Source organism: Hyperolius riggenbachi, chromosome 6, assembly GCF_040937935.1.
Source record: "Hyperolius riggenbachi isolate aHypRig1 chromosome 6, aHypRig1.pri, whole genome shotgun sequence".
In the NCBI taxonomy this organism is placed as follows: Eukaryota; Metazoa; Chordata; class Amphibia; order Anura; family Hyperoliidae; genus Hyperolius; species Hyperolius riggenbachi.
In genome coordinates, this window is record NC_090651.1 from 140,401,723 (window position 1) to 140,427,685 (window position 25,963).

Genomic DNA, 25,963 nt, shown 5'->3' on the forward strand with positions numbered 1-25,963 from the left:
CTGTAATTATGGCCATACCCCTGCCAGTTTCAAGGAAGAATTTGCATTTATTAAGAAGAAAAGAAATCAGTATTAACTATTTAGTATGTAATTTACACATCAGTCTAATTGGCTGCCAACTCAGGGAACTGAAAGCTGTTAGGAAATTTAGGAGCAGAGGCAGAACAGCTATTAATTCTATTTCAATAATGCTATTGTGATATATAGCTCTTTTTCCCTCACCAACTTATGAGCGTTTTAGGTCCTGCCTTGAAGTTCTTGTATCATTGATTTATTTGTCAGGAAAAGTCAAGTTCAAATGCATAAAGAGAGGAAAGCTATACTATTCATTAGGACACATAGAGGGATGCTTTTGTTCTGATATGTTAATACAGTTGCTACATTTACAAACTCTTAACAAATGGAGCTGTATGAAGATTACAGTGATTGCATGTGTGTACCTAGCTCTAGTATGAAACTCTGCAGCAAGTCATTGAAATGCCCTCACTCACTCTTAAAGGGAGCCTGAAGTGAGAGGCATATGGAGGCTGCCATATGTATTATTATTATAATTTTTTATTTATATAGCGCCAACATATTCCGCAGCGCTTTACAAAGCACAATAAGACGACAAGGGGAACATAGATACAACTAACAAATGTACAGCAGAGTTCCAAGCAGCACAAATATTGTTACAAGAACAGTAAACATTAGGAGGATGACCCTGCCCTTGCGAGCTTACACTCTAATGGGTTGTGGGGGACACACTAGGTAAGGGGTTGGAAGATGGATGAGGCAGTGATTCTTTGCCTCTGATTACATTGTGACAGATAAGTAAATAAAGGGCTATAGAATGGTATAAGCTTGTCTGAAAAGGTGTGTTTTAAGAGTGCGTTTGAAGATGTCCAGGTTTGGAGCATGACATACAGGCTGTGGAAGAGAGTTCCAGATAAGGGATGATGCTAGCGTAAAGTCCTGGATGTGAGCATGAGAGGAGGTGATCAGCTTAGAGGCCAGGAGAATTTCTTGGGAGGAGCGAAGGTTGCGGGAGGGACAATATCTTGAGAGTAGTGAGGAGATGTATGGAGGAGACAACTCGTGGAGGACTTTGTATGTTAGAGTCAGGAGTTTGAACTGGATCCTCTGGGTAATGGGTAACCAGTGGAGAGAATGGCACAGTGGGGCTGCATCGGAAGAGCGTGTGGAAAGGTGAATGAGGCGGGCCGCTGAATTTAGAAGGGATTGGAGAGGTGCTAGCCTGTTTTTTGGTAGGCCACAGAGCAGGGTGTTGCAGTAATCTAGGCGGGAGATGATTAAGGCATGAACAAGCATTTTGGTGGCATCTTGTGTGAGGAAGGGACGGATACGGAATATATATTCATTTCCTTTAAAACAATACCAATTGTCTGACAGTCTTGCTGCTAATCTTTCTGGCATCAGAAGTGTCTGCATCACACACCTGAAACAAGCGTATGACTAATCCACTCAGCCTTCAGTCAGAAACATCTGATCTGCATGCCTGTTCATGGTCTATGGCTAACTATATTAGAGGCAGAGGATCACCAGGACAGCCAGGCAATCTGCACTGTCTAAAATGAAATAACTATGTCAGCCTCCAGATCACTTTTTCTTCAGTTTCACTTTAAAGCAAATAATAAAAATCAAACCTAAATAATTAAATCAGTGGAGGGGATTGGGGGGGGGGGGGGGATGGGGGGGATCTTAAGATTGTCTTCCTGTATCCGAGTGCTATTGGACAGCTCGTCCATTAACACTCGAGTACAGGAAGGGAATTTTGAGATCTTGTCTTAGCTTTAATATATGGCACGTGAGATGATAGGTAGTGGCGAGGGTGTGGGAACAAAGGTACTTTGTTACACCTTCTATTCAGTGGCGTAGCTAGGGTATTTGACACCCAGTGCCGATTATTTACAGACACACACCCCCACCCCCATCCCCCCAAAAGAAGAGGAGTGAGTGCGACGTGTAAAGCACACCACGTGTAAAGTTACACCTTCTATGCAGTGGCATAGCTAGGCTATTTGACACCTGGTGCTGATTATTTACAGACACACACCCCCACCCTCAAAAAGGAAAGGAGTTAGTACAACGTGTAAAGCACACCAGGGTGAAAAATGGGTGTGTCCATGACATAAGGCGGGTTGTGCTTACTGTAATGTAATAATGTAGTAGTAAGGCAGTGTCCTGTGTTTCCTCCAAAATCACATTGGGCACAGTGACCATAAAGATAATTGGACAATGTTCCCCAAACACAGAAGAAAGCGGTGTTTCCCTCATGTGGTGTAACAGGAGATTCTCATCAAAAAAACAACACCAGCAAACAGGATATCAAACCCAGTACTATATAACAATATATAGCGCCCGTCTCACCTTAATAATCAGACAATGCAAAAGTATTGAAGAAAGGGAGCTCTGGGCTAACTTCCATATATATATAATTATTTAATTTATTGGTAATTCATGATGCAAAAAAGACAGACAAACATTTTAAATGTTTGTCTGTCTTTTTTGCATCATGAATTACCAATAACTTAAATAATTATATATATATGGAAGTTAGCCCAGAGCTCCCTTTCTTCAATACTTTTGCAGATTCTCATCATCATGGATGTACAGACAATAAATCTGTGGACACTGCTTGATGCTATCATGCCAATGTGGACCAAAATCTCTGAAGAATGCCAAGAAGAATAAGGCAGGTTAAAAGACAAAAAAGGGGTCAAGCCCAGTACTAGCAAGATGTACCTAATAAAGTGGCCAGCATAACATATCAATTTGCCAATGTATTTCTTTTGGTTCATTTATTAGCATACCATTTAGTTTCATGAGCCCTCAAAATGTCAAATTCTGCAACAATACCCCAATGCAGCAAACGTTTCAGCAAACACATGCAGTGAGGCATACGTTACCTCCGACACATGAAATGCAACAAACGATACATCTGACACATGCAATGAGGCAAACGTTACCTCTGACTCCGAGACATGAAATGCAGCAAACTTTACCTACCACACATGCAATGAGGCAAACATTACCTCTAACACATGAAATGCTGCCAACTTTATCTCCCACACATGCTATGAAGCAAATGTTTACTCCGACACATGAAAGACATCAAATTTTACCTACCACACATGCAATGAGGAAAACGTTACCTCTGACACATGAAATGCAGCAAACAGTACCTCCGATACATGTAAGCAATAAGGCAAATGTTACCTCTGACACATAAAATGCTACAAACTTTACCTCCCACGCATGCAATGAGGTAAACCTTACCTCCTGCATATGAAATGTAGAAAACGATACCCCCGACACTTGCAATGAGACAAACGTTACCTCCGACACATAATATGCAGCAAACATTACCTCCCACACACATTGAAATGCAGTAAATATTACCTCCCACACATGAAATGAAACAAATGTGAAATGCGGCAAACAGTACCTCTGACACATGTGAAATACGCATACATTACCCTACATATTTGAAATTCAGCAAATGTTACCTCAGACAAAAGAGCATCAAATGATCCCTCCACTGGGTGCTGGTGGGGTGGGATGGAGCTGCTGAGTGGGGTGGGAGAGTGACACTGGGCGCTGCTGGGTGGGTGATGTTGGGTGGGGAGGGTGACACTGGTTAGGATGAGGGTGACACTGAGTGGGGAGGGTGACACTGGGTGGGTGTATGGTGACATTGGGTGAGAGGAGGGCGACACTGGGTGTGTGTCTGGTGATATTGGGTGGGGAGGGTGACACTGGGTGGGGGGTAACACTGGGTGGGTGAGGAGGGTGACATTGAGTGTGGAAGGTGACACTGGATTGGGAGGGGGCACTAAGTGGGAGGTGGGTGACACTGGTTGAGAGGTGGGTGACATTGGGTGGGGAGAGTTGCACTGGGTGATAGGTGGGTGACACTGGGTGGGACGAGGTTGACACTGGGTGGGGAGGGTGACACTGAGTGTGGGAAGAGGATGACACTAGGTGAGAGGAGGTTGACACTGAGTGTGGAAGGTGACACTGGATGGGGAGGGTGACATTAGGTGGGTGGCAATAGGTGGGAGGAGGGTGACACTGGGTGGGAAAGGAGACACTGGGTAGGGAAGATGACAATGAGTGGGTGACACTGGGTGAAAGGAAGGTGGCACTGAGTGTGGGAATTGACATTTGGTGGGGAGGTTGACAGTAGGTGGAAGGTGGGTGACACTGGGTGGGAGGAGAGTGACACTGGGTGGGGAGAGTGACACTTGAGTGTGGGAGGAAGGTGACACTGGGTAAAAGGAGGGTAACACTGAGTGTGGAAGGTGACACTAGGTGGGTGGTGGGTGACACTGGGTGGGAGGAGGGTGATACTGAGTGGGGAAGAGACAATAGGTGGTAAGTGGGTGACACTGGGTGGGGAGGGTGACACTGTATGTCAATATAGGTAGCCTTATGACCGCTCCATTATAGTTAGCCGGATGACCCCTCACCACAGTATAGCTAGCCAGGTGACCCCCACCAAATATAGAGGGCACCCCCAGCTCAGAGTTTGCAGCACAGGGAGAATTCACCCCAAGATGTGCACTGCACTCTGCACAATGAGACTCCTGGCTGTAGCTCTTCCCCTTCACCTGACTGGCCATTGCTCATTTACCCGCAGCTCCGCACTTTCACCTCGCGACTCCCCTACTTTGCCCGTAGCTCCACCCTTTAATCCGTCGAGTGGTGGAAATCGCCTCTGTTGGGGTTTCACCCCTTCAGCAATGACATGCAGGTACAGCTCCCACCCCCTGCCCCTCCTTGTGATGTCACTGCTTCTACGGCCATGTCCTAAGATACAGAAATATTGCAAACAGCTTGTTCAGATATGTAGGTCACGTTTTTGTCAGAAAATAGACCTAACCCCCGATGGGTCTTTCTCCATGTAACTGAAATGTAACTAAAAAGAAAAAGTATAGGAAAACAATAGTACCTCATACCCTGTGACTAAAGGGGGAGGTTTTCAGGCTGAGTTGGTGGGATCAGACAATAATGAGTCCCTGCGGATCTATGAATGGTAAAGCAGGTAGTTTGTGTTTTTCCCCAAAACTACATTTTTTTTTTTACAAAACTTTTACAAAAAATTGTATACACTATTAATTAAAATAATGTTCTCCTATATGCATATAAAATCTGGTGTTGAACTGGAGCTTTAAAACACAACCAAATCTTCTTTAGACTAGAGGAGGGTCTTTGCTTTTTTCCCCATTACATTGCATTATATGCCCAAATAGTAGTTCTCTAATTGCCTATACAGGGTTGTGAGGAATTACTAAAAGGTATATGAAAGAGGGAAAGTGCTAGGAATCTAGAAATATTACAGACATTTCTTATATTGTGCTGGTCCAATTAATTCAGTCTTAGGGATTTTGGTACATCTCAATGTTCCGGGCTTACATTGCCTTGAATATAAATGAGGTGATGGGCTCTCCTCTTATAAAGATTTGCTGACACTCTCTTCTTGATGGACTTCCTGCATGTAATACTTTTTACGTGCTCACCATTTATCCTTATGTTATGTTCACAGAAGAATGTGCCATTGTGGTTGTGATTTCAGAATTAATGACACTTATTAAATTACTAATGCATGCGCAGTACAGCCCGGCGGACGTCCGATGACGTCAGAGCGCCGGCGTGGGACGCAGAAGTACAAGGACTTGGAGCGCAGAAGAGCCCGACCTGGCAGCCGGCCTGGCCAGGTCGGGTCGGCCACCGGAGACCACCGGGAGCCTGCGGAGCGACGGCGAGGGCACCTCCTGCCTGCCACGGGCTGGAGGAAGCCCCAGGTAAGTGGAAATTGATTTTTATTTTTTCCCCACCCTCCCTGAACCTTCCCTTTAAAGCAAAACTGTAAACTTGTAAAAAAAGCTTCCCCAAGCCCCCAGCAACCGTCCTGTCCCTCGCCGGTCCTCCCTTCTCCGGCGGTGAATAAGTTTAGTCACCATTAAGTTTAGCACAGGACACTATTGCGTGCTGGAACACGAAGAAAGCTCTGCGTAGCCCGGGGCATGCAGGCTAAGTTGCCATCGACTTACAAGTCAACGGTAATTAAACATAGCCACAATGGGAGAACGGAGGATTGTGCAGGGCCGGGGCAGAGCAGGACGGCTGCTGGGGTCCTGGGGAAGCCGCAGGTAAGTGAAACAGTTTGGTTTTTTTACAAGTTTACAGTTCTGCTTTAATATGTCTCCTGCTTCTAGCTTTCGCTTACAGGATTGAGGTCTTACCATTGCTTGCCATTTGCCATCTAAACTGAAAGTCCACCTTTTTCATGCACATGGATGGTATCTTCCACAATGCAAGAATTCTGGAACATGTAGTCAGACATATATTGTCCTGTCTCCTTTGGATGTTACGTTGCAAACCCCGATTTAACCACCCATGAGTTAAAGGAATCCTGAAGTGAGAGGTATACAAAGGTTTCCATATTAATTTTCTTTTAAAGGGGAACTGAAGTAAGAGGTATACGGAGGCTGCCATATTTATTTCATTTTAATCAATACCAGTTGCCTGGCAGCCCTGCTGGTCTTTTTCTCTGCAGTAGTATCTGAATAACACCAGAAACAAGCATGCAGCTAGCCTTGTCAGATCTGACTTTAAAGTCTGAAACACCTGATCTGCTGCATGCTTGTTCAGGGGCTATGGCTAATAGTATTAGAAGCAGAGGATCAGCAGGGCTGCCAGGCCACTGGTATTGCTTAAAAGGAAAAAAAAACATGGCAGCCTCCATATACCTCTCTCTTCAGTTCCCCTTTAAACAATACCAGTTGCCTTTTAGTCCTGCTGATCCTATGCCTCTAATACTTTTTAGCCATAGACCCTAAACATGCATACAGATCAGGTGTGTCTGACACAAAATCTGATATGATTAGCTGCATGCTTGTTTCAGAGTGTTTCAGATATGCAAATCAGATATAACTGCAGCCAAAGAGATCAGCATTACTGCCAGCCAGGCAACTGGTATTGTTTAAAAGAAAATACATATGGCAGCCTCCATACACCCCTAGCTTCAAGTTACTTTTAAATCCAGAAAGGGCTGGAGCTATTCTGTACCACAGCAGCAAGTGCATTTGGCACATAAAAAAAACATTTGGTAAGTCACTTTGCTTCAACACAGCTATTTTAACTTGTGATCCTGATAGAGTTGGGCTTTTTGAGGCTGTAATTTCAACAATTACCTTTGTATGATCTAGTCCAGGCTTTTTCAACCAGGGTTCCTTGGCATTTTTCCCCATCGTGGGGGGGAAGTATAATAAAGCACATTATAGTAGGTGATACTGTAACAAGAAGCACTAAATTGAGGGCTCAGGAGACAGTATAATGAGTGGCAATGTAATGGAGGTAGTGAAATAAACAGCCACACATACTTTTAAAGAAATAAATGCAGGGGTTCCTCGAGAGCAAAACATTGTTTGCAGGGGTTCCTTGAGATCCAAAAGTTATTTGCAGGGTTCCTCCAGGGTAGAAAGGTTGAGAAAGGCTGATCTAGTCAGTACAGTCTCTATAGCCTCTACAGTCATATATACAGTGGGATGCGAAAGTTTGGACAACCTTGTTAATTTTCATGATTTTCCTGTATAAATCGTTGGTTGTGACGATAAAAAATGTCAGTTAAATGTATCATATAGGAGACACACACAGTGATATTTGAAAAGTGAAATGAAGTTTATTGGATTTACAGAAAGTGCGCAATAATTGTTTAAATAAAATTAGGCAGGTGCATAAATTTGGGCACTGTTGTCATTTTTTTGATTCCAAAACTTTAGAACTAATTATTGGAACTCAAATTTGCTTGCCTGTCCCCAGACCTGAATATAATTGAAAATCTGTGGTGCGAGTTAAAGAGAACTGTCCAGGCTCGAAAGCCATCAAACCTGAATGAACTAGAGATGTTTTGTAAAGAGGAATGGTTCAAAATACCTTCAACCAGAATGCAGACTCTCATTGGAACCTACAGTAAGCATTTAGAGGCTGTAATTTCTGCAAAAGGAGGATCTACTAAATATTGATTTCATTTCTTTTTTGTGGTGCACCTGCCTAATTTTGCTTAAACAACTATTGCACACTTTCTGTAAAGCCAATAAACTTCACTTCACTTCTCAAATATCACGGTGTGTGTCTCCTATATGATATATTTAACTGACATTTTTTATCGTAACAACTAACGATTTATACAGGAAAACCATGAACATTAACAAGGTTGCCCAAACTTTCGCATCCCACTTTATATATATATATATATACACACACACAAACACATACAAAGCGTTACTTCTAAAAAACCTAATGTTTATGCTGTGCACAGTTTAAACCTTATATAACAAATTCACAAGAAGCCGGGATAAATTGTATATGCAATTGTATTGGTCATCCTCCTTAAAACATATTACAAATACTACCCGTTTCCCACTATTGCACCAACCCAACCCACTAAACCCCCTATGTGGAACACCACCTGGCCAGTCCAACTTTCCTAAAGCTTGTTTTCTTCGTTATTGAGCCCAACAACACTGATGTATTATTGCTTCATGTTTTCCATGTTACAGATATCTGCATAACGTACTTCTTAACTAAGGATGATTACTTTGCAAAACACGTGTTGTATTCATCAATTTGGCTCAGTTACTCACGCTTCCTGGATCCTGGATTGGCTTATATGGTGTCCAAGGGTTTATCTTATGGCCATATGTGAAATCGTATTCCCGACCTGTACACCGCAAATGATGTCACCTCATAGCTATCCGCTATTACGCGGCCTTTACATGCGCCCGGGTACTTGTCACCTGTAGCAGTCCTTTGCCTTATGCCTCCACGTGTTGCTTAGCCCGGTGCGGGCGTCCCCGCTCCTCCTGAGGCTTTCGGGCAACTCTGTTTCCCCCTGTGCGTCTTTGAAATTGGCCGCCGCTGTGACATCAATGGCGGCTGATGCCGCTGGTATCACTCTGCCTCTTCGCTGGTACGGTGGCTAGGTAGGGCTAAAATAGGTCTACGCATTTCATCAGTCCTTCTGACTTTCTCAAGACCAAAAAATTCAAAAATTCTCAATGCTCCCTCTTGTGGTTCCTTTTATAACAGCAGTCCCATTTCCCATCACTTTGTAATCTATATTAATATGGTGTCCACCTACTCCATCTTGTGGTTTTAATAGGCATTACTCACCCAATTTTTATTTATTTCTAGCCTGTGAATCGTAATGGAACTATTTTGTTTTTACCTTATTAAACCTAATAGGGTTTGCATTTATTTTCCTTTCTATTACACTTCACACTTTTTTTGCGGAGAGAGGAGGGTCTCCACTGAAAGAAAGCCCGGCACCCACCCCCCCACACACAGGACATCCTATATCCAAATTATATTCATATTTTTTTCATTTTAAGGGCCTGGGAACATGCATTTATAGGAACACCCCTAAATTGCAGTCTACATTGAGTCCCCTCGGGGATAATGTTTTGCATTTGTATATCCACATACACTCCTTTTGTAGGAGTATCTTATCAAAATCCCCCCTCCTGGGGCTTATTTTCAATTGATAAATTCCCCTAAATTTCAATCCCGGTCTAAGCAACACCTGGAGGCATAAGGCAAAGGACTGCTACAGGTGACAAGTACCCTGGCGCATGTAAAGGCCGCGTAATAGTGGATAGCTATGAGGTGACATCATTTGCGGTGTACAGGTCGGGAACACGATTTCACATATGGCCATAAGATAAACCCTTGGACACCATATAAGCCAATCCAGGATCCAGGAAGCGTGAGTAACTGAGCCAAATTGATGAATACAACACGTGTTTTGGAAAGTAATCATCCTTAGTTAAGAAGAACGTTATGCAGATATCTGTAACATGGAAAACATGAAGAAATAATACATCAGTGTTGTTGGGCCCAATAACGAAGAAAACAAGCTTTAGGTAATTTGGACTGGCCAGGTGGTGTTCCACATAGGGGGTTTAGTGGGTTGGGTTGGTGCAATAGTGGGAAACGGGTAGTATTTGTAATATGTTTTAAGGTGGATGACTAATACAATTGCATATACAATTTATCCCGGTTTCTTGTGAATTTGTTATATAACATACAAAGCGTTGTCAGGAATCTAAGAATCTCAGAGAATTTTTCAGGATGGGGAGAGAGATCTGTTCTTTGAACTCCATAGTGACTTCAGTACCGGAGTTGCTATGGTATTAAACTGAAATCTTGAGTGCCATGCACGACCTTTGGTATTTGGCAGAAAAGGGCCAATAAACAGTTCTGTTCATTAAGATAATATACAAAGAGCTCCTTAACAACCAATTGTAAATAATGTCACATTGATATTGTTCTGAAATGATGAAAGGAGAAGCTGAATTGCTTTCTATGACATGATTATTCCTCATTCAATCAATGGCAAATCATCCTGTTATTTTGAATATGTGATGACATGCACCTGGGAGATTGTAAGATTGGATTAATGCACATTAGTGCATATTGTCAGGAATAACCATGGAAGAATAGTATGTTGATCTCACAGCTGCTGGCTAATTAATTGGCTATTAGTGGCTTTCATTTACTATCACTGCAACACTTACCCTCATTTCCCCTTGGCGACCCCACAGCCTGGAAGACAATCTGCCAGGGGTCAAAAGACAAGCATGGCCATCATGATCTTTCCACCAATAATAAGATATGCCACATGTGATCTGGAGTATGGATCTTCCAGTTCAGTAAATCAGTACCTATTCAGTACAGAGACCTTGGGCAAGACTCCCTAACACTGCAACTGCGTACTGAGCATGCCCTAGTGACTGTGGCTTGAGTACTTTGAGTCCGCCAGGAGAAAAGAGTAATGTAAATATTCTGTGCCTTGTCTCTGTGTTTGTATTGAGAGTAGGGTAAGTAGTCGGGGGTCCCTACAGCTTTAGGCCCTCCTTCCGTTGCAGTGACTGCCCCCCTTAAAGAGAACCTGAACTGAAAATAAAAAGTCAAAATAACCATACACAGGTCATACTTACATCCTGTGTAGTCTACAGCTCAATCTCTTTCTCCTTTCCTGTGTTCTGTTTGTTAAATGTGATCAATGGAAATCTCTGTCCTCCATTTTATAAATGGCCATTACCCCATAACAGCTTCCTGGTCAGCACACTTTTAAACTGTAATATCACCCACTTGAGCCATAGGGAAACATGGACATTACCTTGCACATTCAGTTGTAACTGACAGCTACTGATACAGTATATAACTGACAGCAACTGGTATATTTCAGTTCTGACAAAATATTGTCAGAACTGTAAAGGTGGCCATACACTGGCCCGATTCGCGGCCGTTTCGACAGCAGATTCGATCCTGGGATCGAATCTGCTGCCAATCGTTCGCGCTAAACGCACCCGCCGATCCGATTTCCTCCCGAATTTGGATCGGTCCGTCGATCGCGCCGTGCGGGAAATTACCCTCGATCGCCCGCGGGTAGGGAGCGCGTCGCTAGCGGCGGCCGATCCGATCAGGTATACATTACCTGACGCTGGCTCCCGGGCGTCTTCTCCGCATCTTCTCCGTGCTGCACCCGCTCCATCCCGGCGCTTCATGTCACTGCAGTGACCAGGAAGTTCAAATAGAGGGCGCTCTATTTGAACTTCCTGGTCACGGAGTGACACAGGAAGCGCCGGGATGGAGCGGGTGCAGCGTGGAGAAGATGCTGGGAGGATGCCCGGGAGCCAGCGTCAGGTAATGTATGCGCGCGGGGGGGGGGGGGGGGGGGGTTGACAGGCGGCAGCGGCGGCTCCACAGATTCAGGGCTGAAATCGATTCACAATCTGTTTGCAGTAAAGGCAGCCATACGATCCCTCTCTGATCAGATTCGATCAGATAGGGATCTGTCAGCTGGTCGATCTAATGGCAAATCGACCAGTGTATGGCTACCTTTAGAGATCACTGTAAGAAGAAAATGGCGAGCTTCTGAGAGGAACTGGCGATGAGGTTAGTATGTAATATTAATTTGCAGCTACGTCATGTGTTTATTTTAAATAATTTTACTTGCTTCAGGTTCCCTAAAGGTAATCACTAATGATCCAACCTTTTTCATGCAATCTTACCATTTCTATGTAATATAAGAGAACTGCCTTAATTATCCATTCAATATATTCACTCAATTTACCCTTATACTACATAGATTTGGTAAATTGGATGAAAAGGATTGGATCATTAGTGGCCATATTTATAGTAATACCACTATGTGTGGCAAGTAGCACGTGTGCATTTGAGCTTAGCTACTTTAATTGAACTTTAAGACGCTTTTATGGCAAATATAAAAGGGTATCAAACCACAAAAACTGTCATACCAGTATAGTGGCATTTTCTTCAGAGATGTTGACAGGCTTAAAATCTCAGTATGATTACTTCTACGTTGAAGGTCAGCTGTGGCAACTAAACTAGAGGAAAATGTACAGGCAGATAAAACGGGTCCACAAGTAGAAAACACAGCAATAGTCACAGATCACTAAAGTAATGTAGAGGGCAAGGCCAGATTTACAATTTTTCTGCACTTTAGCCCACTTTCTTGTGACTCCCCTTCCATGTGTAACATCCATGCACAGCAGCCCCCCTCTTTCATGTAAAGCTCTCTTGGGTAGCAGCTCCCCTCTTCCATGTGTTGCGCTACAATTTTACATATATGTAGTCCCTCCTCTTCTATGTCTAGCTAGCCCTTTTACAAAAGCCACCCCAGGTCTTGGACTATGTGGGCCTTACAAAATCTGATCCTGGTTAATGAATGCCATACTGACATTTTGGAAATGCTTAAAACTTGGCCTTGTCTTGCCTGGGTAAAGCTTTTTTCCCCCTCAGGTGCTTCTTTTTCTCCCTCAGGTACTTTTTAAGGGTTATTTAAAGTTTTAGTCAGTTATCCTAACATGCAGTTACCCTAGCCCAGGCAGTGCAAGAAATTGAACCTACTGTAAAGTCAGCAGAGGGCAGTTGTTTAAAGTAAAGTACAACTGAAGTGAGAGTGATATGGAGGCTGCCATATTTACTTCCTTTTAAACAATGCATGTTGATCTTTCAAGCATCAGTAGTTTCTGAATCACCCACCTGAAGGACTATGACTATGACTAAAAGTATTAGAGGCAGAGAATCAGCTCTGTGGGGAGTGTGGATGCAAAACTTAAGAGGGTCCTGGGCAGCGGTTGAGTTCTCCAGTCCACACTGTTCCCCGGAAACCTTACGTAATTTGGCCAGTTGCAGCCAGTTGTGCTGTTCATTGCATGCGTGGCCCGGTCTGCAACATTCCCCTATCTTGCTACCATGTAGCAGAGGTATGCACGCAACCGGGCCACGAATGCCCAGAAAAGCGTGATTGGCCAGGACTGTCCAAACTACGGGGGTGACCAAGGGACATCAGAGCGGACAAGGAGGATGGCGTGGGAGTCTACGAACCCCATAGGGCTGGAGGAAGCCCCAGGTAAGTATAAATGCTGCACTATCTACCATCTCAGGCTTCCTTTAAAACGAACCTGAACTCACAATGTCCTCTTTTCTCTAAAAGATAAGCAACAGCATAATATCCTTTAACCACTTCACCACTGAGGGGTTTTACCCCCTGAGCACCAGAGCAATTTTCACCTTTCAGCGCTCCTTCCATTCATTCGTCTATAACTTTATCATTACTTATCACAATGAAATGAACTATATCTTGTTTTTTTCCACCACCAATTAGGCTTTCTTTAGGTGGGACATTATGCCAAGAATTATTTTATTCTAAATGTGTTTTAATGGGAAAATAGGAAAAATGTGGGAAATTTTTTTATTATTTTTCAGTTTTCGGCCATTATAGTTTTTAAATAATGCATGCTACTGTAATTAAAACCCATGAAATGTATTTGCCTATTTGTCCCGGTTATAAAACCGTTTAAATTATGTCCCTATCACAATGTTTGGCGTCAATATTTTATTTGGAAATAAAGGTGCATTTTTTTTCAGTTTTGCATCCATCCCTAATTACAAGCCCATAGTTTATAAAGTAACAGTGTGATACCCTCTTGACATAAATATTTAAAAAGTTCAGTCCCTAAGGTAACTATTTATGTATTTTTTTTAATTGTAAATTTTTTTAATTTTTTTTTTAATTACAAAAAAAAAAAAAAAATGGGTAGTGTGGGAGGTAATGAGTTAATTTTTTGTGTAACACTAATTTATTTATATGTAAAAAATGCTTAGGGTGTAGTTTTACTATTTGGTCACAAGATGGCAACAGTAACTTTTTGTTTATTGTGACCTGCGAGCGTCCTTCTGGACGCTCGCAGGAAGTACTAGGAGGGTGTGAGTGTTTGTTTTTTTTCACAATGATCGCGCTGCCCATCGGAGAGTAGTGGATCATTGCGGGGCTTAGATCAACAAACGGGAATGGATTTTCCCGTTCATTGATCTCCGGGCGAGCGGGCGGCGGCGTGTTTACTAGTGGCGGGCGGCGTGTTTACGAGCGGGAGCGCGGGCAGCGGCGGGAGCGCGGAAAGTACGGATTTCTCCGGCCCTGGGGGTTAAAGGATGGAAAAAGGGACGGAGAAATCTGTATTGGCGGGGGTAAAGTGGTTAAACAAAAACGTTTCTTTGTTACAGCTGATACAAATCCTAAAATAAATCTGTATGGTTTCTACTTCCCGATTCACGGAAGCAGATATATTTTTAACATCCTGTGCTTTCCAATGAGATTATCTGCCATCTCTGCCATGGCAGTCATGTGACACAGGGGAGAGATCAAATTACAACTTGTGATTAGACACAAATGAGGGGGAAATAAACAGGCTAAACTCTCTAAATACATACAGGGAGAATTTCTGTATGTTTTCCTTTTGTCCTGTGCAAGATTCAATCAATCTAAAAAAAAAAAAAAAAAAACAACAAAAATAAAACACTGCATTTCCTGCACTTGGGCCTAAGCATGACAGTGCAAAGTGAAATGTGATAAAAACGTAATCTACAACATAAAAATAATTCACTGTGTACAGCTTATTTAACTTCCAGCTTAAAATTGATGTACACTGTATTCCTCCTTTCTCCATTAATGTATTGTAAATATCTATTTACATTGTGCTGTAAGAAAGGTACATCTGTTTTCTGTACATGTTAGAGCGTACAAAAGTCTATAGAGTAAACAGAGTGGAGAAAACCTTAATCAAGTTATATGAAAATCATTTTTTCTTTTCTATGGTCTGTCCATACCCTACAGTATCAAAAGATGTTTTCTGAATAGATTTCTCCCTCTGTTTCAAAATGTAATCAGACATTGCTTTAGAGATTTGATTCAACAGAATATATCATACAACAATGAAAACTGCATAGACAAAAAGAAAAGGGTGGCTGTTAACCCAATATTTTATTGCACAAACATTAGAGGCAAGTGGTGCAAACAAGTGAATCCTTTAGCTCTCAATGGGCCTGATGCATGAACCCACAGTAATATTGCATGGTACTAACGCTAGCAGAGTACTATGTGTTGCACAATTAGCAATAGGCCCCATTCATGGTTAAAAAAAAGTTCCATTCCCGGAACGGATCCTAACGGATTCTAATGGATCTAATGTTAACCTATGGATCCACATACGTCCGTTCAAACGGATCCGTTCCGCACGATGCGCTGAATGGAACGCAAGTTTCTTGCAGCACCAAATTTTCCAGACCGATGAGCCCAGCAGAAGGGAAACATAAGCTTTAGTGCTGCATTAAGGGCAATGAGAAAACAAGACCGTTCTAAATAGAAAAATACACTTTGGGGGTGGGGGTCTGGTGGGGATGTGGGGCAGCTGAACGGCAGCAGCGTAATGGAAATGGAGTGGCAACGGAGTGAAAACAGATCCGATCGACCGGTGATCAGATCCGTTTTCATGGATTCATTTGCAATTCCAACGCAAGTGTGTAACGGGCCTTAGCCACATTACTTGGGTACCTTGTTTAACGTGTGTTATCACAGCAATGATCACACTACTCGTGTACTGTGGGTCACACTAATTGTGCAATGTTTGGTACGCTGCTGGTGTTAGTACTGGTAATATTGCTGTGTGTAGGCAATGCACGATAATTTTACCATAGGTTCATGCATTAGGTCCAATGAGGTTTATTCACTAATGGTGATTAAAATTTGTATGCACAGACAGCACATGCAAATTTTACAGAGAGCTACACACTTACGCAATGTGTATAACTTGTGTTATACACACACTACACCCGACACATGCATTGCTTATGTAGTGTGCGTTACACTCAGGGGCGTAACAATAGAGGATGCTCAGGGCCTTTTTGGGGGCAGGAGGGGTCGCAACATAAGAGGAGAGTGTGGCAGATCAGCGGGGAGGGGGGACATTCCTCCCCCCTCCTCTTAGCGCTCCCCCTCCTGCAATCATTAGTGGCCAGGGCTGGAGCTACCATAGGAAAAAATTGGTAATTGCCCCAGGGCCTGTAGGGGCCCCCAAGGTGTCCCTCCCAATCTTAATCGTTGCTCCCCAGGGACTCTGCAGAGTCTGTTAAGTTGGAAGGTGATTGGGGGAGGGTCAGCAGCCAGCTCAGGGGCCCAGGAGGGAAATTTGGCTGCAACAAATGACCTCTAATGATGCTTTTTGGTCGGGGTGTCTGTTGGGGGGCCCCCAGGCTAATCTTGCCCTAGGGCCCAATTGTTACTTGAACCGGCCCTGTTTGAGGCAGCGGGTTGCGGTGGCAGGCTGGATACATACCTCCATTGCGTTGGAGGTTCCCATCAGTAATTGCTTCATGTTACTTCCTGTGTAAACAGCTGGTAGCATGAAGCTCTTACTGATCGGAAACCTCCTGCGCGATGGAGGTATGTATCCAGCCTGCCGCAGCCGCCCGCTGCCACTAATGATTGCAGGAGGGGGAGCGCTAAGAGGAGAGACCGAGGTGAGGGAGGGGGGAGGAATGTCCCCACTCCCCGCTGATCTGCCAAACTCTCCTCTTATGTTACGACCCCTCCTGTCCCCCCAAAAGGCCCTGAGCGGGCAGGGGGAGGCCGGGATTTTTTTTTTTGCAGGGGGGCCCGGGGATTTCTAGTTACGCCCCTGGTTACACTGTTTGTAAAATGTAAGTTACACAAGCAGCACACATGTGTGTCTAATGTGCTTCGCGCAAACTACATAATGCCCTTGACATAGTTTAAGTAACATCCAGTAAAATCTACATACACTGTCTGGGCACTCAAATGTACTACCCACTAGTGAAAAGACTTCAATGAGACTTCTACACCTGAAGGAGAGAGAATTCCAAGAATCGCCGGCACCCAACAGGCTGCTGCACAGTACCTGGATTCCAAAAGCTGGCTTGGTGCTCACAACAAAGACATCAATATGGCAATAGAAGAAAAGACAGCGCTGGGCACTCAAGCTGATGCTTAAGGTTTATTTTCCACAGATACAAACAGACATTGCAGGCAGAGGGAGAAAAAAACGAAGTCTAACAGCCATTTCACGAGCCTATAGCTCGCTTCCTCAGAGACCAACCATAGTACAGAACATGTCCCTTATTTATATGTAATAAATTTTACGTTTACTCACCGCCAGCCAGTCCGTTCAATGGGCGTCCACGAGCGCGCCGGGAGCCGCAGTGTTTAAGGTCCCGCCCCTTCCGGGTGCATGCCGGGCCACCGCCGTCCAATCAGGACCTTCGGATCTTGCCCAATCAGGAACCTAGGCTTTCGCCCAATCCGCTTACCCAGCCGCTGCTACGTAGATCAGGCTGGCGGATGTAAACAAAAAGGGAGCCGGGGAACGTTGCCATGGAGACACAGGCCGCTGCTAAATACAGCGGTTCCTGTGTAATTACTTTCCTCTCCACCAAATTGCACAAATATCACCCAAACTCCAGGGATTCATGTTCTGCAAGAAAAACAGAAAAAACATAGTTACACATAGGGAGTAATTACATTTAAAACATTCCATAATTATAAAGAGTTACAAAACCAGATAAAATCATTCATAAAAAACGACAGTGAGGCAGGCCAGCGGACCCCATAGAGCCTGGAAACTACCATTCTCCTAACTCTTAACATCAGCACACCTAATATCTTTCGAGGAAGCAATACAGTTCATTTCTTTCATTGAGTCCAAGTCGCCCACAGGCTTTTGATCGTGAGATAAACCTGGCTTCTTCCTGCCTTAACAACTTTTCATGGTCGCCTCCTCTATGTGGGGGGTCCACAGTTTTTAGACCCAAAAAGCGCAGTCTTCCCCTTACACCTCCATGTTCTTCCCACATATGATCGATCAACCGCCCGGCCCCCTTTTTTGACTTAAGGGATGCAACATGTTCCTGAAACCTTGTACACATTTGGCGAGTTGTCATGCCTATGTAGAAGCGGTTACAGGGGCATAGTACAGCATATACCACGAACATAGATCGACAGTGTATAAAATCCTTGATTTTAAATCTCTCCCCCCCCAGGGTCACCTCTTTTCCCGGGACAAATTGGGAGCAGTGGTTACAATTTCCACACTTGAAATTTCCTGTCGGTCTTGATCTGGTGAGCCAATCTATTTGTTTCTCCTCTCTGAACTCGCTACGTACCAGCATGTCGCCAATGGTTTTTGGTCTACGAAAAGTCACTAGTGGTTTTTCATTGATCACCCCACTCAAATCTGAGGTACCTCTCAAATCACCCCAATTTTTTGAGATGCAAGTGCGGATATTACCTGCCATGGGGGAATAATCAAAAACCAGGGGCACAGCAACCCTATTGCCATCTTGCTTCCGATCCATAGCCCTTCTTCTCCTTCTTCCTCCCCCCTCTATCAGATCCAGCCTGGATCTTCCATCAGCCTTATGAAAGGCTTCAACAATCAGTTCAAGAGGATAACCCCGTGCCAAGAATCTCAGCCCGAGGTCATAACTCTGTTTCAGAAAATCATCCTCTTTGCTATTATTCCTTTTCAGGCGAACAAACTGACTGTATGGGATGGATTTGACCACATGTCTGGGATGGAAACTGGAATACAGGAGTAGGCTAATAGTGGCTGTTGGTTTGCGGTGCCCCTTACTCAGTAACTTCCCACCTTCTGAAAACAGGGTTAGGTCCAAAAATTCCAAACTTTTTCCACCCCACACCCCTGTAAATCTCATATTATAATCATTTTCATTGATCCAAACCAGAAATTCCTCAAAGCGACCTTTTGTATCCTTCCAAATCAGCAGGACATCGTCCATATATCTTAGCCAGGTCCCCATGGCGTGGCGATAGGGGTTCCTCTCATCATAGATTACTTTTTCCTCCCAAGCTGCCAAGAAAATATTAGCAAACGTTGGGGCTATAGATGTCCCCATCGCCACGCCGGAGGCCTGTCTATACCAGCGATCCTGAAACAAAAAGGCATTGTGGGTCAAGATGAAATCCTTTCCCTAGGAGGCCGGTTTGGTATTTCCTGCCAAAAGTCCATAAAGATTTGGAAAGACCACCAGGACGTCCAATAGTGTCAGCCAAAGGTTCTCTTACTGAACCATTATCAAAATATTTGGAATACAAATTACACCCCTTCTTGGAGGGCATTCCGTCATACTTGGCTGACACTTTGGAGGTCCTGAGACGATTGCCTCAGTTGGACTGGCAGGAGAACTTTAACCTGGTCTCGATTGATGTAGAAAGCCTGTATACTCGTATACCCCAAGAGTTGGGGGTTAAAGTTTTGAAAAAATTCTTAACTGATCGAGGTAAAGATGATAATTGGGCAGAGTATATGGGTGATTGTTTGCATTTCATCTTGACCCACAATGCCTTTTTGTTTCAGGATCGCTGGTATAGACAGGCCTCCGGCGTGGCGATGGGGACATCTATAGCCCCAACGTTTGCTAATATTTTCTTGGCAGCTTGGGAGGAAAAAGTAATCTATGATGAGAGGAACCCCTATCGCCACGCCATGGGGACCTGGCTAAGATATATGGACGATGTCCTGCTGATTTGGAAGGATACAAAAGGTCGCTTTGAGGAATTTCTGGTTTGGATCAATGAAAATGATTATAATATGAGATTTACAGGGGTGTGGGGTGGAAAAAGTTTGGAATTTTTGGACCTAACCCTGTTTTCAGAAGGTGGGAAGTTACTGAGTAAGGGGCACCGCAAACCTACAGCCACTAATAGCCTACTCCTGTATTCCAGTTTCCATCCCAGACATGTGGTCAAATCCATCCCATACAGTCAGTTTGTTCGCCTGAAAAGGAATAATAGCAAAGAGGATGATTTTCTGAAACAGAGTTATGACCTCGGGCTGAGATTCTTGGCACGGGGTTATCCTCTTGAACTGATTGTTGAAGCCTTTCATAAGGCTGATGGAAGATCCAGGCTGGATCTGATAGAGGGGGGAGGAAGAAGGAGAAGAAGGGCTATGGATCGGAAGCAAGATGGCAATAGGGTTGCTGTGCCCCTGGTTTTTGATTATTCCCCCATGGCAGGTAATATCCGCACTTGCATCTCAAAAAATTGGGGTGATTTGAGAGGTACCTCAGATTTGAGTGGGGTGATCAATGAAAAACCACTAGTGACTTTTCGTAGACCAAAAACCATTGGCGACATGCTGGTACGTAGCGAGTTCAGAGAGGAGAAACAAATAGATTGGCTCACCAGATCAAGACCGACAGGAAATTTCAAGTGTGGAAATTGTAACCACTGCTCCCAATTTGTCCCGGGAAAAGAGGTGACCCTGGGGGGGGAGAGATTTAAAATCAAGGATTTTATACACTGTCGGTCTATGTTCGTGGTATATGCTGTACTATGCCCCTGTAACCGCTTCTACATAGGCATGACAACTCGCCAAATGTGTACAAGGTTTCAGGAACATGTTGCATCCCTTAAGTCAAAAAAGGGGGCCGGGCGGTTGATCGATCATATGTGGGAAGAACATGGAGGTGTAAGGGGAAGACTGCGCTTTTTGGGTCTAAAAACTGTGGACCCCCCACATAGAGGAGGCGACCATGAAAAGTTGTTAAGGCAGGAAGAAGCCAGGTTTATCTCACGATCAAAAGCCTGTGGGCGACTTGGACTCAATGAAAGAAATGAACTGTATTGCTTCCTCGAAAGATATTAGGTGTGCTGATGTTAAGAGTTAGGAGAATGGTAGTTTCCAGGCTCTATGGGGTCCGCTGGCCTGCCTCACTGTCGTTTTTTATGAATGATTTTATCTGGTTTTGTAACTCTTTATAATTATGGAATGTTTTAAATGTAATTACTCCCTATGTGTAACTATGTTTTTTCTGTTTTTCTTGCAGAACATGAATCCCTGGAGTTTGGGTGATATTTGTGCAATTTGGTGGAGAGGAAAGTAATTACACAGGAACCGCTGTATTTAGCAGTGGCCTGTGTCTCCATGGCAACGTTCCCCGGCTCCCTTTTTGTTTACATCCGCCAGCCTGATCTACGTAGCAGCGGCTGGGTAAGCGGATTGGGCGAAAGCCTAGGTTCCTGATTGGGCAAGATCCGAAGGTCCTGATTGGACGGCGGTGGCCCGGCATGCACCCGGAAGGGGCGGGACCTTAAACACTGCGGCTCCCGGCGCGCTCGTGGACGCCCATTGAACGGACTGGCTGGCGGTGAGTAAACGTAAAATTTATTACATATAAATAAGGGACATGTTCTGTACTATGGTTGGTCTCTGAGGAAGCGAGCTATAGGCTCGTGAAACGGCTGTTAGACTTCGTTTTTTTCTCCCTCTGCCTGCAATGTCTGTTTGTATCTGTGGAAAATAAACCTTAAGCATCAGCTTGAGTGCCCAGCGCTGTCTTTTCTTCTATTGCCATATTGATGTCTTTGTTGTGAGCACCAAGCCAGCTTTTGGAATCCAGGTACTGTGCAGCAGCCTGTTGGGTGCCGGCGATTCTTGGAATTCTCTCTCCTTCTGGTGAAATACATATTGTTATAAGCCGTGGCACCAATGCAAGACGCAGGACATAGTGGAGGGTCTATACCAGCTACATCGGTGAGTGGGGTACTCCCGAGCTCCACTGCGGTCTTGGCTGGAAGAACCGATTGGCTGACTTTTCTTACTGACACTGCACAAGGAACGGATGCTAGCAAGGCATTGGGAGTTAAAGTAGTGGAACAGAAACTTCACCGCATATCGGAACGTGAGGTCAAACTTTTTTGGACTGTGGCCACGTTGAAACGGTATGACGACAAAGAGATAGCTGCCAGAGGTTTTCGCAACTACAGTGAGAAGGCCGAATATCAATCAGATGTGGATTTCATGAAGCTCTGGAATAACCAACAACTCGATAATGCACTTAAACTCCAAAAGATTGTATTGAACCGTACGGAAGTGGAATACAACAAAACTACAATTGAGATTGATACTGTAAAAAGGGAATTGGCCAAATTGACAACTCCGCAACAGTATCAGGAGATTACTAAGAAAATTGATGACAAATTAGCACCCTTACAAGACAGTATCAAAGAGAGGAAGCTGCCGAAATTTCGCAGGGACCAAGACGACTTTGCCAAAGGCCTGATCTTTAACTGGGGACAGCAAAATCCACGAGCTAGATCACGTGGTAGGAAGCGCAACAGGAAGAACAGAGGCTACTGGACCACCGACTCTGGGTCGGATTCTAGCTCTGAGGGGCCCTCATCTAAGAAAGGTACTCCTAAATCGGCCTTAAAACAAACGGAGAGGAGTCAAGTACATACAGAGGTCCCTTTAGAAGAAGGACCCGGAGGGGAGGCCGAAGGCGCAGGAAGGTCTCAAGAGAAAAGAGTGACTTGGAGAAGAAACACCCGTGGGAGGGGTTATTACCGGAAGAAATAGCTACAATGTGCCGGCAAGAGGACCTTCAAATCCTCAACCTCTCGGGTGAAACACTTCCAGAGGGATGCCATAGTCTACTCTCAAAGGGCCTCAACTTTGCCATCTACACACCCTTTGATCCTTTCCAGTTTGAGGTGGACTGGTATTGTGCAATTAGAAGATTGAATATCACTTCCAAACAGAATATGTGGAAGGAGGACACTTCGACTTCAGTGGAAGTAACTGGAGACTTAGGTTTCTTTCCAAATAAAGACTTTTCAACACAGGACATAGCGAATCTACAGACATTGTTATCCTTGTGTATAGAGGGGCAGGGACTGACCCCAATGGATACACAAGGGACTGAGGAAATGGATCAACAATGTGAACCCTTTAGACCGTGTAAGTCAACAAGAGAATTCTTGAGTACACCTGGCTCTGCCATTGATAAATTTGATATCAGGGTACAGAGTGAAATGCAGGCCCTCCTTTATCCGACCGAGAGGTCAAATCTATCCCCCGTAGAACAAAGAGCCCTAAAATGGTTGAAAAGTAACCCTAGGGTGGTTATTAAAAAGGCAGATAAGGGGGGTAACCTGGTTATCTTGTCCCGCACTTATTATGTGGAAGAGGCTTTAAGACAGTTGGAAGGGACAAATGCTTTTTATGAAAGATTATCCAGGGACCCCCTGGTCCAATACAAGAAATTGTTACAGTCTTTATTACGAAGGGGAGTGGAGGAGGGTTGGTTTACCAAGAAGATAGGGGATGGGCTTTTTCCACCTTTCCCTAGGAGGCCGGTTTGGTATTTCCTGCCAAAAGTCCATAAAGATTTGGAAAGACCACCAGGACGTCCAATAGTGTCAGCCAAAGGTTCTCTTACTGAACCATTATCAAAATATTTGGAATACAAATTACACCCCTTCTTGGAGGGCATTCCGTCATACTTGGCTGACACTTTGGAGGTCCTGAGACGATTGCCTCAGTTGGACTGGCAGGAGAACTTTAACCTGGTCTCGATTGATGTAGAAAGCCTGTATACTCGTATACCCCAAGAGTTGGGGGTTAAAGTTTTGAAAAAATTCTTAACTGATCGAGGTAAAGATGATAATTGGGCAGAGTATATGGGTGATTGTTTGCATTTCATCTTGACCCACAATGCCTTTTTGTTTCAGGATCGCTGGTATAGACAGGCCTCCGGCGTGGCGATGGGGACATCTATAGCCCCAACGTTTGCTAATATTTTCTTGGCAGCTTGGGAGGAAAAAGTAATCTATGATGAGAGGAACCCCTATCGCCACGCCATGGGGACCTGGCTAAGATATATGGACGATGTCCTGCTGATTTGGAAGGATACAAAAGGTCGCTTTGAGGAATTTCTGGTTTGGATCAATGAAAATGATTATAATATGAGATTTACAGGGGTGTGGGGTGGAAAAAGTTTGGAATTTTTGGACCTAACCCTGTTTTCAGAAGGTGGGAAGTTACTGAGTAAGGGGCACCGCAAACCAACAGCCACTAATAGCCTACTCCTGTATTCCAGTTTCCATCCCAGACATGTGGTCAAATCCATCCCATACAGTCAGTTTGTTCGCCTGAAAAGGAATAATAGCAAAGAGGATGATTTTCTGAAACAGAGTTATGACCTCGGGCTGAGATTCTTGGCACGGGGTTATCCTCTTGAACTGATTGTTGAAGCCTTTCATAAGGCTGATGGAAGATCCAGGCTGGATCTGATAGAGGGGGGAGGAAGAAGGAGAAGAAGGGCTATGGATCGGAAGCAAGATGGCAATAGGGTTGCTGTGCCCCTGGTTTTTGATTATTCCCCCATGGCAGGTAATATCCGCACTTGCATCTCAAAAAATTGGGGTGATTTGAGAGGTACCTCAGATTTGAGTGGGGTGATCAATGAAAAACCACTAGTGACTTTTCGTAGACCAAAAACCATTGGCGACATGCTGGTACGTAGCGAGTTCAGAGAGGAGAAACAAATAGATTGGCTCACCAGATCAAGACCGACAGGAAATTTCAAGTGTGGAAATTGTAACCACTGCTCCCAATTTGTCCCGAGAAAAGAGGTGACCCTGGGGGGGGGAGAGATTTAAAATCAAGGATTTTATACACTGTCGGTCTATGTTCGTGGTATATGCTGTACTATGCCCCTGTAACCGCTTCTACATAGGCATGACAACTCGCCAAATGTGTACAAGGTTTCAGGAACATGTTGCATCCCTTAAGTCAAAAAAGGGGGCCGGGCGGTTGATCGATCATATGTGGGAAGAACATGGAGGTGTAAGGGGAAGACTGCGCTTTTTGGGTCTAAAAACTGTGGACCCCCCACATAGAGGAGGCGACCATGAAAAGTTGTTAAGGCAGGAAGAAGCCAGGTTTATCTCACGATCAAAAGCCTGTGGGCGACTTGGACTCAATGAAAGAAATGAACTGTATTGCTTCCTCGAAAGATATTAGGTGTGCTGATGTTAAGAGTTAGGAGAATGGTAGTTTCCAGGCTCTATGGGGTCCGCTGGCCTGCCTCACTGTCGTTTTTTATGAATGATTTTATCTGGTTTTGTAACTCTTTATAATTATGGAATGTTTTAAATGTAATTACTCCCTATGTGTAACTATGTTTTTTCTGTTTTTCTTGCAGAACATGAATCCCTGGAGTTTGGGTGATATTTGTGCAATTTGGTGGAGAGGAAAGTAATTACACAGGAACCGCTGTATTTAGCAGCGGCCTGTGTCTCCATGGCAACGTTCCCCGGCTCCCTTTTTGTTTACATCCGCCAGCCTGATCTACGTAGCAGCGGCTGGGTAAGCGGATTGGGCGAAAGCCTAGGTTCCTGATTGGGCAAGATCCGAAGGTCCTGATTGGACGGCGGTGGCCCGGCATGCACCCGGAAGGGGCGGGACCTTAAACACTGCGGCTCCCGGCGCGCTCGTGGACGCCCATTGAACGGACTGGCTGGCGGTGAGTAAACGTAAAATTTATTACATATAAATAAGGGACATGTTCTGTACTATGGTTGGTCTCTGAGGAAGCGAGCTATAGGCTCGTGAAACGGCTGTTAGACTTCGTTTTTTTCTCCCTCTGCCTGCAATGTCTGTTTGTATCTGTGGAAAATAAACCTTAAGCATCAGCTTGAGTGCCCAGCGCTGTCTTTTCTTCTATTGCCAGACTTCTACACCTGTCAGATAGTCTTGCCACTTTC

The 25,963-nt window shown here is 44.3% G+C and overlaps 1 protein-coding gene across 6 annotated transcripts in view; it reads right to left on the reverse strand.

Moving 5' to 3' along the window:
* The window catches only part of OLFM3 (olfactomedin 3), a 407,311-nt gene that overhangs the window by 369,914 nt on the left and 11,434 nt on the right, over window positions 1–25,963 (reverse strand). The window contains exon 2 of one of the 6 annotated variants that reach the window (XM_068240011.1): window positions 12,330–12,414. The exons of 4 other annotated variants lie outside the window; for them this stretch is intronic. The gene's annotated coding sequence lies outside the window, so the exon portion shown is untranslated. Of the gene's footprint in view, window positions 1–12,329; window positions 12,420–25,963 lie in introns of all 6 variants that reach the window. One more of the 6 variants, XM_068240010.1, reaches the window with a different exon arrangement.